Source organism: Schistocerca serialis, chromosome 1 (assembly GCF_023864345.2).
Source record: "Schistocerca serialis cubense isolate TAMUIC-IGC-003099 chromosome 1, iqSchSeri2.2, whole genome shotgun sequence".
Taxonomy (NCBI): domain Eukaryota; kingdom Metazoa; phylum Arthropoda; class Insecta; order Orthoptera; family Acrididae; genus Schistocerca; species Schistocerca serialis.
The window spans coordinates 638,917,003-638,934,389 of NC_064638.1; the positions used below are offsets into that span (position 1 = coordinate 638,917,003).

At 40.7% G+C, this 17,387-nt stretch overlaps 1 protein-coding gene across 2 annotated transcripts in view; it reads left to right on the plus strand.

Moving 5' to 3' along the window:
- The window catches only part of LOC126457979 (GTP-binding protein Rhes-like), a 432,083-nt gene that overhangs the window by 280,528 nt on the left and 134,168 nt on the right, over positions 1-17,387 (plus strand). The gene's annotated exons all lie outside the window — the stretch shown is intronic.

A 17,387-nucleotide genomic window follows, 5' to 3' on the forward strand; every position in this document is an offset into this window, starting at 1 on the left:
CAACAGACTCACAACTACTCACGGATCGTCTTTGGTGAAAAACAGAACAATCTTCAATCTACCCAGTCAGCTTTCTCTCTCTGCCTCTCTCTCTCTCAAATGTTAACAAAATGGTCAATAAGTGAATATTGTCTTTTACATTTCACATTTTACTGTTTTCCAGTAATTTAATCAACGTATATAATAAAAGTAAGTGTGCAGTGTCTGTGTACTCAACCAAAGCTTCGCAAACGATTTTTTTAACCGCGCCGGAGTTACATGGTGTGGTAACCATCCAACCCCTTTCGTGAAGAAGGTTTTGTTTTGGGACTGCAGGGGTTTGTTATAAAGATATGGATGTTTAACGTGGACATCTGTTCGCTATGACATCCATACATATTATAAATGTGCTTGGAAGAAGATGTAGAAGATACACACAACGACTGGGCCGATTTCAACCAAACCTGGCACACATATCACTTACTGTATAGCAACAATCGCTATGGGGGTAAGAGCCACTCACCTATCATATCTCAGGAGGCAGGTCGTCATGAACAATGAGGTACGTGAAAAACAACCGCATTGTGTATGACGTTATATTTATTACTTGTATGCTACTTACTCTACTAACAATAAATTTAGCAAACAGTACCAACACATGCCGCTGAATGTATCTACAAAATTATATCACCGTACGACACATAGGTCAGGAGATATGACGACTTAAACACTTGCTTGGGTGAAAAACTGTCGCATTGTCATGACATTTAAATTTACCCTCTTTTCTGCCAACTCTATTCGCAACATATTTCGCAGATAGTATCCACATATGCCGCTAAATATATCTACACAAATTTATCATTGCACGACACATAGTTCAAGAGATACTTCTTACTCTGCCAGATCTCCCCATTTGATTTCAAGAGACCGCATTTCCAGGGAGACTTTAATTTGCTATAAAAGTTAACGAGTCACAGGGGCAGTCTATTAAATACTGAAAAGTGGATATGACATACCCACGTTTTTCTCATGGACGAATGTATGCCGCTTGCTCAAGTGTTGGCTCAAGCAAGAATTTATGCATCGTAGCTCACGGACATATTACCAGAAATATTGTTAGCAATCAAGTTCTTAGTTAAATAAACATTGCAGAGAATTTATATTTTGCACAGTGTGTTTCTTAATTTGGATACTATGCTTGTATATATCTATATTTTGCATATTTCCTTATATGACTGTTACATAATTTCAGAGTTGTTTTCTCTAATGCGAAACGAATTTTATTCGATATTACACTACAAATTCAATTCATTATTTTTGTTTTCATTTCTAGTACAGAACTGGGACAATGAATACCCAGGCAATGCCAGGTTTGTCAGCTAGTAATAATTGTAATCGTGGTTTGCCCGTGTGTGACCATATAACTGGGCCATACATTCCGCAGCCCCATGCAGTTATACGATGCGGTAGCCCTCCGTCCTCCATCCATGAAAAAGTTTTGGTTTGGAAATGCAGGGGTTTGGTTCGAAGATATGGGTGTCGAAATAAGGACTTCTTATTGGAAGACGGGGAAGCAACTTGGAATCGAGTGCCGAAATAGCCGAGACCGGCCAAAATGTTCTTTCTAGAACGTCGGAGAATGTTGCAGAATGTTCCAAAAGTTACAGGATCTTTCAGAAAATTTGAGTATCTTCTAAATCTCTGAAACAATTCGGGATTAATGAGAGTGCACTACTCACACTGCTTACACATTGTGGACATTTCCGGCAACGCTTTCAGTTATTCCCAAATCAATTCCAACAGCTAAAATCAATACATGTTTGAAGATATCATTTCTTTAGTCTCCTGTAAGGAAAGTGCAATAAAGAGCAAACATCAGAGTTCAATGTGAGACATAAGTTTCTCCTGGCTGTACAATGTTCACATTACTTACGGGAATGCAGCTGGATGATGTCGTCGACAACCGCCAATATTTTTACAGCAGCACAAACTGCAGTAAGAAAGATTTGTGCAAGAGAATCACCGTCTTAAGAACTCGGGGAATTTCTTACGTCGATTAGAGGGAATTCCTTTAAGTGACTCTGATAGTCTAGTAAGCTCTGATGTTGTCTCTCTCTTCGTTCGCGTTCCTCTGTCTGATTCATTGCAGTTGATTGATGTTAGGTTTGGTGCTGAATTAACGAACCTATTTCGGCATGTGTTTACTACCACTTAGTTTTCATTCAGTGGCCAGTACTACGAGCAGACAGATAGAGCTTCGATAGGAAGCCCACTGTCACCTATCAGTACCAATTTTTTTGTGGGAGCTTTGATGAATGTGCGTTGGAGTCGGCGGCTTTGAAACCTGCGTGTTTTTGTAGATGTTGAGACGACACTTTTGTTGTTTGGCTTCATGGCAGTGACAATTTGAACGACACTTTTTAAAACGCCTGAAGTGAATCCACCCAGATGCACTGGTGTCCAAAATTAAAGCAACAAACCAATATTTTCCCGTCATGTGTTTTATTGAACGTATAACCATACAAACTGTCAACAGTTGTCCGTACGATCGTGTCCTCCACGGAAGATTCCGATCAACAGACAACGACGCTAACAATGGCGTCAAGGCACCTATCAAAAGGAATAATGTTTGCCGGGTAGTCCCACATCCACAGTCGCTGTGTACAGTCACAGACGGTGCAATATGGCACACGGAAGTTGCCTACCAAGACCTCTACGGTGAAGACCATGGAAAAGAATGGAAGCAGGACAGTCGCAAACTGATGTGGTCTGAAGACTTAATGTGAGTCGTTCTGTTGTTTTCGAGTGAGGCGACAGTTTATAGAGATTTCAACTGTATCCCGAAGATCAGAGTGGGGGCGACCACTTGGAGCATCAGAGAGAGGGGGCCATTATTTGGCTGTAAGGGCACGATGGTACCGCCTTAGCATTGTACGGCAACTGGCATCTGGACTCGTAGCATCCACTTGACGGTGTTCAGCAGGCTTCGACAGAGTGGCCTTTATTGTCAGAGACCTACTGTATATGTACCTCTGACGCATCTTCACAGAAGGGAACGTCTAGAGTGGATACGTCAACATGCCATCTGGACTGTCGAACAGTGAGCCAATGTTCTTTTCACGCATGGATCCGAATTTGGTCTGGACAGTGATTCTCGACGGATTCGCGTCTGGAGGGAACGTGAGACATGATTTCGGGACCCAAACATTATGAAAAGAGTCTGGTATCAAGGAGGATTCCTAACGGTGTGGGCAAGGATTTTGTTGACGACTCTAACACCTCTTCATGAAATTGTACTGTTAAATCGGCAAGGTTTTAACTAGTGTGGGTATCATAATGAGATCTTGGGACCTCATGTGCGATTGTCGCGAGGTGCTGTGGGCCCAGACTTCATATTGCTGGACGATAATTCTCGACCACGTACAGCACAGGTGGTTGATGTTTTCCTGGAAACGGAAGATATTACACGCATGGCGTGGCCTGCTCACTCTCTCGGTTTGAATCCCATAGAGCACGTCTGGGATGCACTAGGGACATGGGTATCATCACGTCAGCATCCACCAAACACTCTCCAAGACCTGCGAGCAGCGCTCCAGGAAGAATGGTCGTTATCGCCTCAACATGAGGTTAGTGGCATCATTCACAGCATGCCCCGTCGTTTTTCAGGCCTGTATCGCTGCCAGAGGTGGTCACATCCCACAATGAGCGCATTAACCAATTATCGGAATGTGAGTGTAAATCCGTTAAGTTGGAAAAAACGACGACCATTTTATCTATCGTTATTCATGTTGCAGCTGTTTACGTTCTGTATTCTTTATATTATTTCTATTTTACTGTCACCTGTTTACACTTTTTTTGGCAAAATAAAAGCAGCCTTGCTTAATTTAGGTTCGTTGCTTTAATTCTGGACACTAGTGTATTTGTTTCACGATAGAGGTGGAAAAAGATGGCTGTCTTTCCTTCCTTATGTGTTCGTCAGGAGGAAGGCGGATGTTACGTTGGGACATGAAGTTTACACGAAGCCCAATCACACTGACTTGCATCAGCACTCTGAATGTTGTCACCATCAGGCTCAACGTGAAAGGGTACCTAGTGCCTTGGCTCACAGGGCTCATGCCATCTCGGACCACGATAGTTTGTCAACTGAGTTCACCTATCCTGAATTCACCTTTCGTCAGATAGTTATGGTAAAAGACAGATCAGACGTCCGTTGCGTTATCGACCAACTGTGCACCGGGTGAGTGATGATAATTGCGAGATGGCACCATAGTCTATGGTCTTTTTACCTTACTCAGGGAGTATTTCGTACAGGATTGGTCATAATTTTAGGAAATATAAAAGAAGTGAATCTTTCCGGAGTTTTATCTGAAAACCGAGGTAGCAAACTGCCTTGCACTGACCTTACTTACTGTAATTTTGCCTTCAAAATGGAAGGTTTACTCCTTTCCAAATATCGGCGGTTGTCGGCTGTGTCAATCGGCAGCATTCCCGTAAGTTATTTGAACATCAGAATTCAACTTTCCAATAGTGAAAAAGAGAAACATTTTGTCGGAAAACTGTCCATATAAAGTGTACAAAAATTTTATGTAGCATTGGCAACAGCCATATTAATTAACAGACAAAGTTTTAAAGACATTGTCCATAATTTCCCAAGTTGGCTATTCGAAAGAAATAAAGTACACACATTTAGACAACATTGTCAATGGAGTTACAGAGAACTGGTGCTACATTCACGTTAAAACCAACGGTTGATACCGCAATATTATTTGTGTATTTACCGAATTCGGCTTATGTTAAAGCCATCTTCAGAATTTTGGCCCGCTAAGACAGGTGCTGGTGGCTCCTCGGTTTTCTCGTGATACCACCATCGTACAATGGCGACATTTTCGACTAGTCCGTAATTTCATTATTTTAGATGCTGCTTTACTTAGAAAATCGAGTAACCTTTGTAAGTTCTGTCATCATATGTCTCAATTATCGTACGAATTAGTATTGTAAAGAAGACATTTGTTCAACAGTAATTACTTTCCTTTCTCGCAAACATAATTAGAAAGCTTTTCTTTATTATAACATACCAATACTCGTCTATCTGCATTTCTTAACACATTCGTTTACCTGTATTGTTGTCTGTTGTGTTAATATTTAACTGTTAACTGATCATCTGCCTTAAGATATATTACGCGTTTTTCAACCTTTTTAAGGGACTGGAGGAAATTATTTCAATTTTCCAAAATTTTACTGTATACGCCAGCCTACTGACATCATTTCTCCTGTTTCTTTATATTCGTTTACTCATATATTTCGTCGCTTCTTTTCCCTTTTATCTTCGTCAGACTACTGACCGAATTATTTACATTTATTTTGGGTGTGATACTCGCATCACTTCTACACATCTCCTTTAATAGATATCAAAACGCTTTGGCTTGCCTCTATTGGCACCATATTATTACTCTCTCTATCTTCAGACTTATTCCCAACATGATAATTATTAATTTAGACAGAGTTTATTGTTTCAGATTTAGAAATTTTCAGCTTCATTAACTTCTCTTAACGCAAAGTATCTGTATTTTACTGTAACTAATCCTTTGAGATCTCATTTATTATTTATTTACTTCAGCCATTATTTTACCATCATTGGTGCACAAAACTTGCGCACTGTTATTTTAACAGTTAAAATTTACTACTGCAAACTACCTCTCATATTCTCTTGTAAATTATCATTTGGTTATAGTCATATTGGGGAATCATTCTTATTTACAAGGAAGATGTTATAAACTAACAGCATATGTACAACATGAAGGCATATATTCCTTATTTACTATAGATAGGACAGAAAAAGCGCGTGAAATTTGAAAAGGAAATAAAGTTTCATCCTGCTGGGACGGCACAGTATGCCACCTGTGTATCCGCCCTACAGAAAGTAGTATAGATACGATAGAAGAAGAGAATGAAATTTGAGAAAATAAAGTTTCATCCAGCTGGGACCGCACAGTACGCCAAAATGTGCATCCGCCAAAGAGTGGCAGACTCTTTACAGAATCGATTTACTGTTACTTTAAAAACGTTTCAGGTCTAAAATGTTTCGTAGACCTAGTTCTTTCTTATTTTTCGGGTGTTCAAACGGTATTCGTTTGCACGAGGTTTACGTATTGCCATGAATGGTCCTTGATAAACATGCATAAACTTCTTTGTTCCCGCTGAAATTCTCTTAGATTTTTCTTTAGTTTCGACTAACGCTAGTTCACCAATGCTAAAACTAGTGGTGGAAGCTTTTCCTTTATGCCTTCTTTTTCTGTCCAAGGCTCTTTTCTGTATGTTTGCCTAGCCTGTGCCTTCTTCTCATTTATAGAACTCTGAGATATGATTCGAAAATGAATCACGTTTGAAAGGATGTTATGTGGTACCTGATTAAACATTACTTTAAAAGAAGCAAAGCCTGTTGCATCACGTTTAAGATTTTTGATGATTTCTTCAAAATTTTTGATATGATCGGCCCAAGTCGAATGTTTCCTGGCACAGTAAGTTCTACACAATTTGTTTAACTCAAGCATAACCCTCTCGCTTATATTTCCCTGTGGAAAATACGCCGAGATCTTTACATGGCGATTTCCGGCATTTTCTAAACAGACTTTAAATTTTCCAGATACAAATTTGGGACCATTTTACGATAAGAGACTCTTAGGCATGCCAATCTTCACAAAATTGTCCATTTCTAGCTTGTCTACCAGCGTTTTGGCGTTAGTTATCTGTATTCGATATAGTTTGACATACTTGCTAAAATCGTCAATCACCACAAAAACATGTCGGGAGTGACCCAAAAATATCGGCTGCACATAATTCCAGAGAATCAGTTGGTTCTATATTTTACATAGCTCCCTGCACTATACTGTTTACGGCACGTACTTTCTGACAAATACCTCTACGATTGTCACAAATCACTTTCTCATTCACTTTAACAATGCGTTTCTTGGCCCCATAACGGCCGTATCGTAGATGCACGTAATCTATCAGCAGATCCACATCTTGTGACGGGAAACATATTTTCCATTCTGCTGATTCTAAGTTCCTTCCTTGGAATAAAATTCCTTTATACAGGTAACAGTACTGCTCCACTTTCGGATAACAAGGGATCCGTAAATGGCTATTGACTAACCTCGACTGATAATCATTATTTTGCTGCCTTCTTAAATTCTTATATACTTTCTTCAAGGCACTTTCCTCCTTGAAGTCACGTACGGCCAGCGTGCTCACCTCATTCCTATCTGCTAAAGAAATTTCTGATTCCCTTCATAGCTCAGCACTTCTTGATAGCCCATATGGTACAAGATAGTCCTTTACTTGTATGTATTAAATCTCAAGGTCGAACTGTTTAAAGTACATTGTCTATCTGGTTAGTCTTGGATGTCTCAGTTTTCAAGTTTTTAAAAACGTAAGTGCCTTGCATCGCTTTATATTACTACCTTGTGACCTTCTGTGGTGAACGTGTGGGTTCTATTCTGTCATTATGCGCAACGGATTAATCTGAGATGTACCCTTTACCCTGTGGCTCCTGCAAGATGCAATTTCCACCTCCACACTACTACAGAAGTCAGACAGACGCTCCTAACGTTCTAAAGAGAAATGCCTGCAAAACTTTCAGCAATAAATATCTTCTGGAGTCGTCCGCTGTAAGGAAATGACACAAAAATTCACAAAATTTCATACGTAACTAGTGGGATACTTGGGTACCGGAGTATTGCTAGTTAGTGTAAGAAAAACATGGGACTAAAGAAAATTATTATATTTTTTTTTTTTTTTGCAAAAATTCTGAGAATCGCAATGGCACTTCTAGTTATGAACTGAACAAGTTATTTTCGGGTTCTTTTCGTAATGTGAGGTTACCTCTTAAGGATAGGATTCGCTAATGAAATTTCTATACAAAGTTTAAGATTGTTATTGACTTGGCAGAATGGCTGAGAGCCACACCTACTCAACTTTAATAATTATCCGTTAGGATGTTGCTAGGTACAGTCGAAGCTGTCGTGATTGAAATGCAGTGAAGTGTACTGTTGTGGAGGAAATATGGGACTCACAAGAACTGTAACGCACAATACCATAAGCTGCGATGACTGCTGTCTGCACCGCTCGCTGCTGACAAATAAGAAAACTCTCGTTCTATCTGGATTGACCTTCGCTAATCAAACTCTCCCTACGCCTTGATGAAGTCAAGGACTCCTATTCACCCCTAGTCTAACTACTGGCGTGTTTCACCGGTCAGATAACCAGTCCACCATGATGCCACTCAAAAATTCGCTCGCAGGCATTTAACTATAACTCTGTCCGTTCACACCGCACAATAAGTGTGGCGGCCAACACAGTGGACAACACTTAATCGCAAGAACTCAATATAGAGTCGCACTCCGATTCGCTCTTGACAGAGGTGCTCTCCCAGTGAAGTACTGAGGAGAGACTTGTTTCTTGCTCTTTGAGTACACGTACGAGCGCACACGCTGTCGTTACGTGTTCTCGCTCCAAGAGCGACAACAGAATGGCCCCTCTCCACACCAGATGTGAAAGGGTATATCTTTCGGTCTCTTCCATTACTCCTTCACCTCAAGGCGTCAGGAATATCGTCTGCCAATCAGCATTGCTCTTCTAAAACGGGAGAATGACGTTTCGTTTAAGGCGACCAATCCGGAAACTGTAGCATTGGCGTTTGGCGTTTGCTGTCTCCCTGTGAAACCTCTGAAACTGCGTGCTATATTTGTAAAGAATGCGTAGGCTGCGCGCTCCCACACAATGTAGCGGAATTTGCTTTTAAGCCGAACACAATGTCGTTCTCCCTTTCACTCGGGCAAACGCTGTCTGCTCTATGGGCGGTTGCCGGCCGACGTAGATAGGTCGACTCGTCCTCTGAAAGGACCGACCTCCTGGCATGCAGTTTGCCTCTCCTGAAGTAAAAGATTTTGTGACCGTTGTGTCTTGAATGTGTGTGTACGCCAGCCTCGAGTATTTCAACCTCGGTGCGCATTTGCGATTTACTCGTTATTTGCATATCGTTTACATGAATTCATACAACATTGACTTTATCTCATCGAGTTTGGGTTCGAATGAACCGTCTTGATGTGAGGAATAAGATTGTGAGGGCGGAATATGTAAGCAATGAAGCTCAGGAGACCACGACATCTTACAACCTAACAAATAATGCTCAAATTTTTGCATACCAAACACGATAGCCAGTGCCTCTAATTCCGAAATTACATAATTTCGCTCATCAAGTTGCAGTGAACGACTTGTGAAGGTGATTCTTTTATGTACCTCTAGATCGCCTTTTTCTTCATCTGAAACACCTCCACTGCCATCCCATAACCACTTGCATCAACTGACATGCAAAAGGGGTTTGAAAAATCTGGATGGTTTAAAAGCAGATTACTTATCAAATACTTTTTTAATTCTTCAAAAGCGGATAGGATATTTTCAATCCAAGGTCATGGGGTATTCTTCGACAAATTGAGTAGACAAGTGTATTAAACAGAATCCAAATAAACCAAGCACTGATCTGAGCTGCTTTTTATTTCTGGGTGCTTCAAACTTTTCAGTGACTGATAATTAGGAGGGATCAGGTAATATACCATCCCTGCTAATTTCATGGCCAAGAATTTTATTTCATGTCTGACACTGTCTTCTCTAAATTAGTTTCATACCTCCTTCTTCTATACCTTCTAGTACCCTGTCAACTAGATATGTTCTTCCCAGGTGGGAGTTGCCAACAATGTATCATCTAGATACATAGTTACGTGATCTAACAATTTCTGCCCCAAAATGTTAGCCATTACTCTTACAAAGGCACACGCAGAAATATTTAATCCAAATGTGATTACTTCATATTGGTAGCACACCCCTTCATACAAAAGGGCTGTATGTATACGTGATTCTTTCGCCAGGGAAAATTCCAGTATCCACAAGTTATGTCCATAGGTGTAAGATACCTAACTCCTCGGAACATTTGACAGTTCGTCTATATTTTGGGAATGGTCACTCTCACTTATTACAATGTCATTTAGTCAGTGTACGTCCAGTACTAATCTAACGCTTCCGTCCAGCTTAACAGCTTAAGCACAACCACAAGAGGATTATTTTATTCACTAATTGCTTGTTCAGTGGCATCCCATGACAACATAAGTTGAGTTTCTTTCTTAACCTCTTGCTTTCTCGAAACATGTATCTGATAAGGTTTCTTGAAAAATACCAGCCCAGGCTTTACATTCAAATGGCACTCATACCTTCTAACTTCATTAGGGGGCCGGTCGGAGTGGCCGAGCGGTTCTAGGCGCTACAGTCTGGAACCGCGCGACCGCTACGGTCGCATGTTCGAATCCTGCCTTGGGTATGGATGTGTGTGATGTCCTTAGGTTAGTTAGGTTTAAGTAGTTCTAAGTTCTAGGGTGCTGATGACCTCAGAAGTAAAGTCCCATAGTGCTCAGAGCCATTTGACCCATTTTTCACTAGGGGTTCAAAAATGGCTCTGAGCACTATGGGACTCAACTGCTGTGGTTATCAGTCCCCTAGAACTTAGAACTACTTAAACCTAACTAACCTAAGGACATCACACACATTCATGCCCGAGGCAGGATTCGAACCTGCGACCGTAGCAGTTGCACGGTTCCTGACTGCGCGCCTAGAACCGCGAGACCACCGCGGCCGGCTCACTAGGGGTATTGGAGAATACATTGTAATGATTAGTTCATATTTCCCTTAATTCTGCTCTCTGTTTATCAGAAAACTGATTTATTGACTGTACCTTAGCCTCTATTTCTTCTGGGATATAGTTCTCTTCCGCATTAGCATCTTGCACGCTATCACCGAATTCAGTATCTTCCTGCAAGTGTCCCTTATTCCTAATTACTCTAACTGACAGTTCCCATGCTTCAATATTACTGTCTATATAATGTCCTATGAAAGGTTGTGTAATTAAACAAGAATCAGGTAAGGTTAATACTAAGTGGTTCTGGTCACAATCAAATCTTCCTTGATGTTTTGTTAAGAGACCTGTGCCAATTAACATCTCCATATTTAAACTGAGCACGATTAAATAAGAATGACCTATTATTATGTCAACTATACCAATTGGTGTCAAATCTTCGTGCTGTACTGGTCTAGAAACTTTCCCATTGCCACCTATTAGTCTTAAGCCGCTTACTTTCATGACAGTTAATTCACTCTTATTAGGAATAGAATCAATGACTGTTTGGGACAAAGCACTTGCTTCACTGCCACTGTCAGGAAGACAACGCACTGTTACTCCTGAGATGTTAGTTTTTATAACAGGGTGACTTGTTGTAGTTTGAACAGTCTTCTAATAAATCCTTTTCAATCTGTTTCTGGCTAAAGTAATTCTGTTCAGTTCCAAGTACATTTACACTCAGATTCACGGGGCCATCAGTCTGTACATTCTCAGCTTCCTTTTCCAACATGTCGACCAATTTTAAATTAAAGCATTTGACGACTTCCTGTACTTTCGTTTGCTGCACATCAGCTAAACTACTCTCTACCTCTCAGCAACTGCGTCCCTGCGCGACACTGCTGTCTATAACGATTTTACAGTTTGTGGGAAGTCAATGCAGCTGATAGGTTTCTTGATCTCATTATTATTGCTACTCACTGCATCCATTAACTCCTCCTCTTCAAAACCTTGCAAAACTCACTGTCTCCTCTACCGAAACGTTAGCCTTCAGATTGCCATTATTGTCGAAGATGTAAGTCTTTATCTTCGCCCTTATCTGAATCAAACACGTTAATCTGTTCCTCCCTATTATCTGTAGCGTTTGTGTGTCAAAAATACTGTCAGCTATATAGTGAGATTGATTTAGCACATCTCTGGTACTCTCTGTTCCTGTTTCATCATCCCTGTTATCGGGGTGAGTGTGTTGACTGACGGTGTCGTGTTTTTATTTCTGACCATATTACTGTTTCCGCTTGGTGAGCACCAGTTTCCTCGTAGACTTACATTCCCGCATGCAACCTCTTGTGTTCATTCGATTCAGAATCCGGTCGGATAGCGTTCTGCTCTCCGTTTTGTCGCAACTGTACGTTATTTACATTTCTGCCTTCGCGGCTGTCCACCTCCTCTTCCTCAACCAAGGTCTTGACCACGATAATTAGGTCGTGTATTCTGAACCACTATACTTCTATCATTCACGTTTCCACTGTCATTATTCCGGTAGTTTAGATTATTGTTAGAAGATCTATTTTTATTTTGCATCTGCTGCTCAACAGAAACTACTCATTCAACTCGCTCCAGATACTCAATGAACCTATCGACATTGATTCTTTTTTGGCAATACCGAGGCAGCTTACCTTCTAGTCTCACAATTATCGTTTCCCGTTTCATCTTCTCTGTCAGATGTGACAGCCGTTAAACCCACTTTCTAGAAAACTCTTTAACTGATTCACGACCTGGAGCAAACCGTTTACCATCCATCGTCACACAGCTTCCGAGGATGTATTTCGGATAGATTGCACTATCCGAAAATATCACTTTATTTTCCATGGATGGTTTAAGGATGCAGACATTTCCAGATCAGGAACATAGCTGCTGAAAGAGTTATTACTGATGACAAATGATAGATAAGCATTTTCAACTGCTTCTGGCGAGCATAATTGTCAGTTCTGGGAACATCGGAACTTCGTATACTTCTTCCATGGACTGGAAGAGCTCCAGTTTGCCAAGAAAACTGGCATACTCATCTTTCTCTTTAAATGTTCTCCATGTTTCTTTACAAGCCCAGTCCAAGTGTGTTACTTTCTCTACAAAATTGGCTAAGTATGCCTGTCTGGAAATAAATCCATTACATGCTATTTCTGCTTGTTCGATGAAAACTGACGTGATAAATTGGCTGGCTGCAACAATTTCTGATCAGCTGTGAAAGTGTGCGTATTCCAAAAAACGTGGTTCATACGTACTCAATAGCTTCTGGATCATCACGTCACTCGCGAAATATTGCGCTGAAAACTCTATATCATTATTTCTTATATATCTAATAAATATTAGTAGTACCGAAATAGAGATATCAGAGTATGAAATGCAGTGACTAAACCATAATCGAATACTTTTTGATTTTGCCTCTCAGAAATTTTTATGCTACCAATACTGATAGGCTGAGAACAGCTACATTATAGGGAGGCCGTCTACACACTAACATCGACCGAGTTTTGATATGCAAACAAGACGGTGGTGGAAAGTTAGTCACCAGAGGCATGCAGTATATGTAACACATACTACGCGCCTAGAGCTGTCAGGGTCCCCGCACATTTCTGCTTATTTTTTTCCGGCGAAAAATTTAACGTCCGCAGTTTTAAACTGAAAATAATAACACTTTATTGGATTATATGTGCAGCGACGAGCAGTATTTTTAAAGCACTGTGTAGAATAGATCATTGACTAAATTTGGGTATTGTCTAAAGTTTGAAGAATTTATTGGCACAATTTTATTTTATTGTTTGGCGCAAGAGTTTTATTAACACGCTCTGTTCCAACATGGTCATCTGTAAATTATTACGAACGTGCGCCACAACATTGCCGACAGAAATTATTCGCTATACGCTCTTAAAACTAGAAATAGTTGGTTGACGGGAGCCGCTAATCGAAACACTTGGGTAACCAGACTGTTCCCTCGAGTCTGTCAGCTCTTATTTTGGAATAATGTTAGCGAGAATCAGGTACCAGCAGTGGTGTTTTTCACCCGGTTTCATATTCCTTTTCTTAATTTCTAGTTCAGGCACAGTGTATCTTTACAGTATACTTGTCCTTCAAGGTTCAATGTATTTCTATAAGTTCCCACGATGATTTAACCCCATGATGCTTAATTGCTCCCGCTCAATGCCGTAGTGTAAGGTTTCCAGCTCCTTTCACTAAGCACAACCTATAGTAATGTTTCGCGAATGGTGTATCACGATGTTTTAGTGTGTGCCATAGTCCCATAGAATTTGCCACAAAATTTTGTTGCATCGAGATATCCCTAAACTTCATACACTTATAACACGTAAAACGTAATTTTAATTAAAATTCGATACAATCTGCGCATAGCAGCACCTCCAACTAGGGCAACTATCAGTTCAACTTGATAGTAAATAGAGTCTTGGTAAAAATCAGGAACAGTGATTACCTAAATCATACTTTCTGAAAACATCCTAGTCACTTAAGTATGAAGTTTATGTCAGCCAATGCTCATATGAACTGTTTAATATCTATACTGGATCAACTGACTAGTCATCATGAATAACTGTATACAAAATAAGAAACAGTAAAGCAGACACACAACGCATATGCGTTAGTAAATTAATAAACACCGACTACACTACACCTCTGCATCATGCTACGAATCAGTCGTCAGTGTGTAAGATGATACAGTTTTCTTATACAGGGTGCTCCATTGATCGTGACTGGGCCAAATATCTTACGAAATAAGCGTCAAACTAAAAAACTATAAAGAACGAAACTTGTCTAACTTGAAGGGGGAAACCAGATGGCGCTATGGTTGGCCCGCTAGATGGCGCTGCCATAGGTCAAACGGATATTAACTGCGTTTTTTAAAATAGGAACCCCCATTTTTATTACATATTCGTGTAGTGAGTAAAGAAATATGAATGTGTTAGTTGGACCACTTTTTTCGCTTTGTGATACATGGAGCTGTAATAGTCACAAACATATGGCTCACAATTTTAGACGAACACTTGGTAACAGGTACGTTTTTTTAAATTAAAATACAGAAAGTAGGTACGTTTGAACTTTTTATTTCGGTTGTTCCAATATGATTCATTTACCTTTGTGAACTTATCATTTCTGAGAACGCATGCTACTACAGCGTGATTAACTGTAAATACCACATTAATGCAATAAATGCACAAAATGATGTCCGTCAACTTCAGTGCATTTGGCAATACGTGTAACGACATTCCTCTCAACAGCGAGTAGTTCGCCTTCCGTAATGTTCGCACATCCACTGACAATGCGCTGGCGCATGTTGTCAGGCGTTGTCGGTGGATCACAATAGCAAATATCTTTTTCCCATAGAAAGAAATCCGGGGACGTCAGATCCGGTGAACGTGCGGGCCATGGTATGGTGCTTCGACGACCAATCCACCTGTCTTGAAATATGCTATTCAATACCGCTTCAACCGCACGCGAGCTATGTGCCGGACACCCATCATGTTGGAAGTACATCGCCATTCTATCATGCAGTGAAACATCTTGCAACAACATCGGTGGAACATTACGAAGAAAGTCAGCATACGTTGCACCATTTAGATTGCCATCGATAAAATGGGGCCAATTATCATTCCTCCCATAATGCCGCACCATACATTAACCCGGCAAGGTCGCTGATGTTCCGCTTGTGGCAGCCATCGTGGATTTTCCGTAGCCCAATAGTGCATATTATGCCGGTTTACTTTACCACTGTTGTTGAATGACGCTTCGTAGCTAAATAGAACGCGTGCAAAATATCTGTCATCGTCCCGTGATTTTGTCTTGTGCCCAGTGGCAGATCTGTACACGACGTTCAAAGTCGTCGCCATGCAATTCCGTGCATAGAAATATGGTACGGGTGCAATCAATATTCAAATGGTTCAAATGGCTCTGAGGACTATGGGACATAACATCTGAGGTCATCAGTCCCCTAGAGTTAGAACTACTTAAACCTAACTAATCTAAGGACATCACACACATCCATTCCCGAGGAAGGATTCGAACTTGCGACCGTAGCAGTCGTGCGGTTCCGGACTGAAGTGCCTAGAACCTCTCGGCCACCTCGGCCGGTGCAATCAATATTGCTGTAGCATTCTCAAAACCGACATTTTTGAGATTCCCGATGTCGTCCAGGATACCAAGCAGCGTACTTAGCACACGCCCGTTGGGCATTTTTATCACAATAGCCCTACATCAACACGATATCGACCTTTTTCGCAATTGGTAAATGGTCCATACACGCAGTTTAATTTTTCACTGTCATTAAGGTTGATAAGCGAGGGGTTACACGTGGCGACCTGGTGACAGGACAATCTTCAAATTTGAGGTTGTTCTGGACACGAATTTTGCATTGTGCAAATCTCGTAACAAAGTACTGGTTACGAACAGGCCGTTACGTCAGCGAGAATAAGTAGTGGTTGTAATCTTAATTATATTTGAGATTTGGCATTTATATTGAAAATTATTAAATCGAGTGAAGGCAACAATTACCAAAATTTGGTAGACTTGGATACGGAACAAACGGTCGAACAGTGGCAAATGCGCACCGCGGTACCCATTGTTCAGGGACAGGCGGCTAGCATGAAAGACGCGACCGCCGAAACGCAACAAAGAGCAGAAATGGAATTCCAAACTTTAGAAAATGTTTCGGAATCGGAAGTGAAAATCAAATCTGAATGTTTCGGAATCGGAAGTGAAAATCAAATCTGAACCCCTTGATGACGAATACGGGGGGACAATTAAAGAGGAAGCCGCTACGGAACCGGTAGTTTCCGGGAATTTAACTGATTTATTGAATGTTTTGATTAACGAAATCAAGAGTCAATCGGCAGAAATTAAAGCTCAGGCTGCCAAGCAAGAAGCTCAGTCTGCCAAGCAAGAAGCTCAGTCTGAAAAAATTGAACGGAAGCTAGACAATCAGAACAAAGCTATTATTGCTGTTAACAACAATGTTGAAGTTGTTTACACAAAAGTTGATAAAATCAGAGAAGATATTGTTATGATTAATACCGAAATCGGTAATCTTAAACAGGAAATGATAGGCGTTCAGGCGGAAATTGTGTGCATAAATACTCATTTTTATTCCGAAATTAGCAGAATCGAGAAAAGTGTAGGAGAAGCAGTTGCTCCGAACATCGAGAATAAGGTGGCGGAACAAATTCAATTAGTCAAAAATGAGGATCAAAAGAAGGTGGAAACTTTAAAGGCTTTAGTATCCGAAGTAGATACCAAAGTGAGGAAGCAGGCTAATACCTGCGAAGAGAAAAAGGGGGAAGTGGAAACGCTTGCGACAACCACTTGCCAAGTAATTACGAGAGTTTCGGAATTAGAAAAGAAACTTGACGAAAAACAGAGCTATGTGCCTATCTGTGCACATAGTTCGGAATTGTTGACGAAAGAGGAGCGGTTCGACCCCTTGAAAAAAGGCCGTATACACGCGACGGATTTCATTAAAAATTGTGAAAGAGTTTTACCCAGATCATGGACTAATGAGAGAAAAATTAATGCGATTATTGACGTGTTGGCTGGTGATGCCAAGCATTGAGGCTTAAACGTCAACATCACGCACCTGACTTTCGACGAGTTTAAAAATTTGTTTCTGGCTGAATACTGGTCAGAGCAAAAACAACAAAGTGTCTGGCGCGAATTTGTCGTATCGAGGCCTTTCGATGCGAATTAGCGC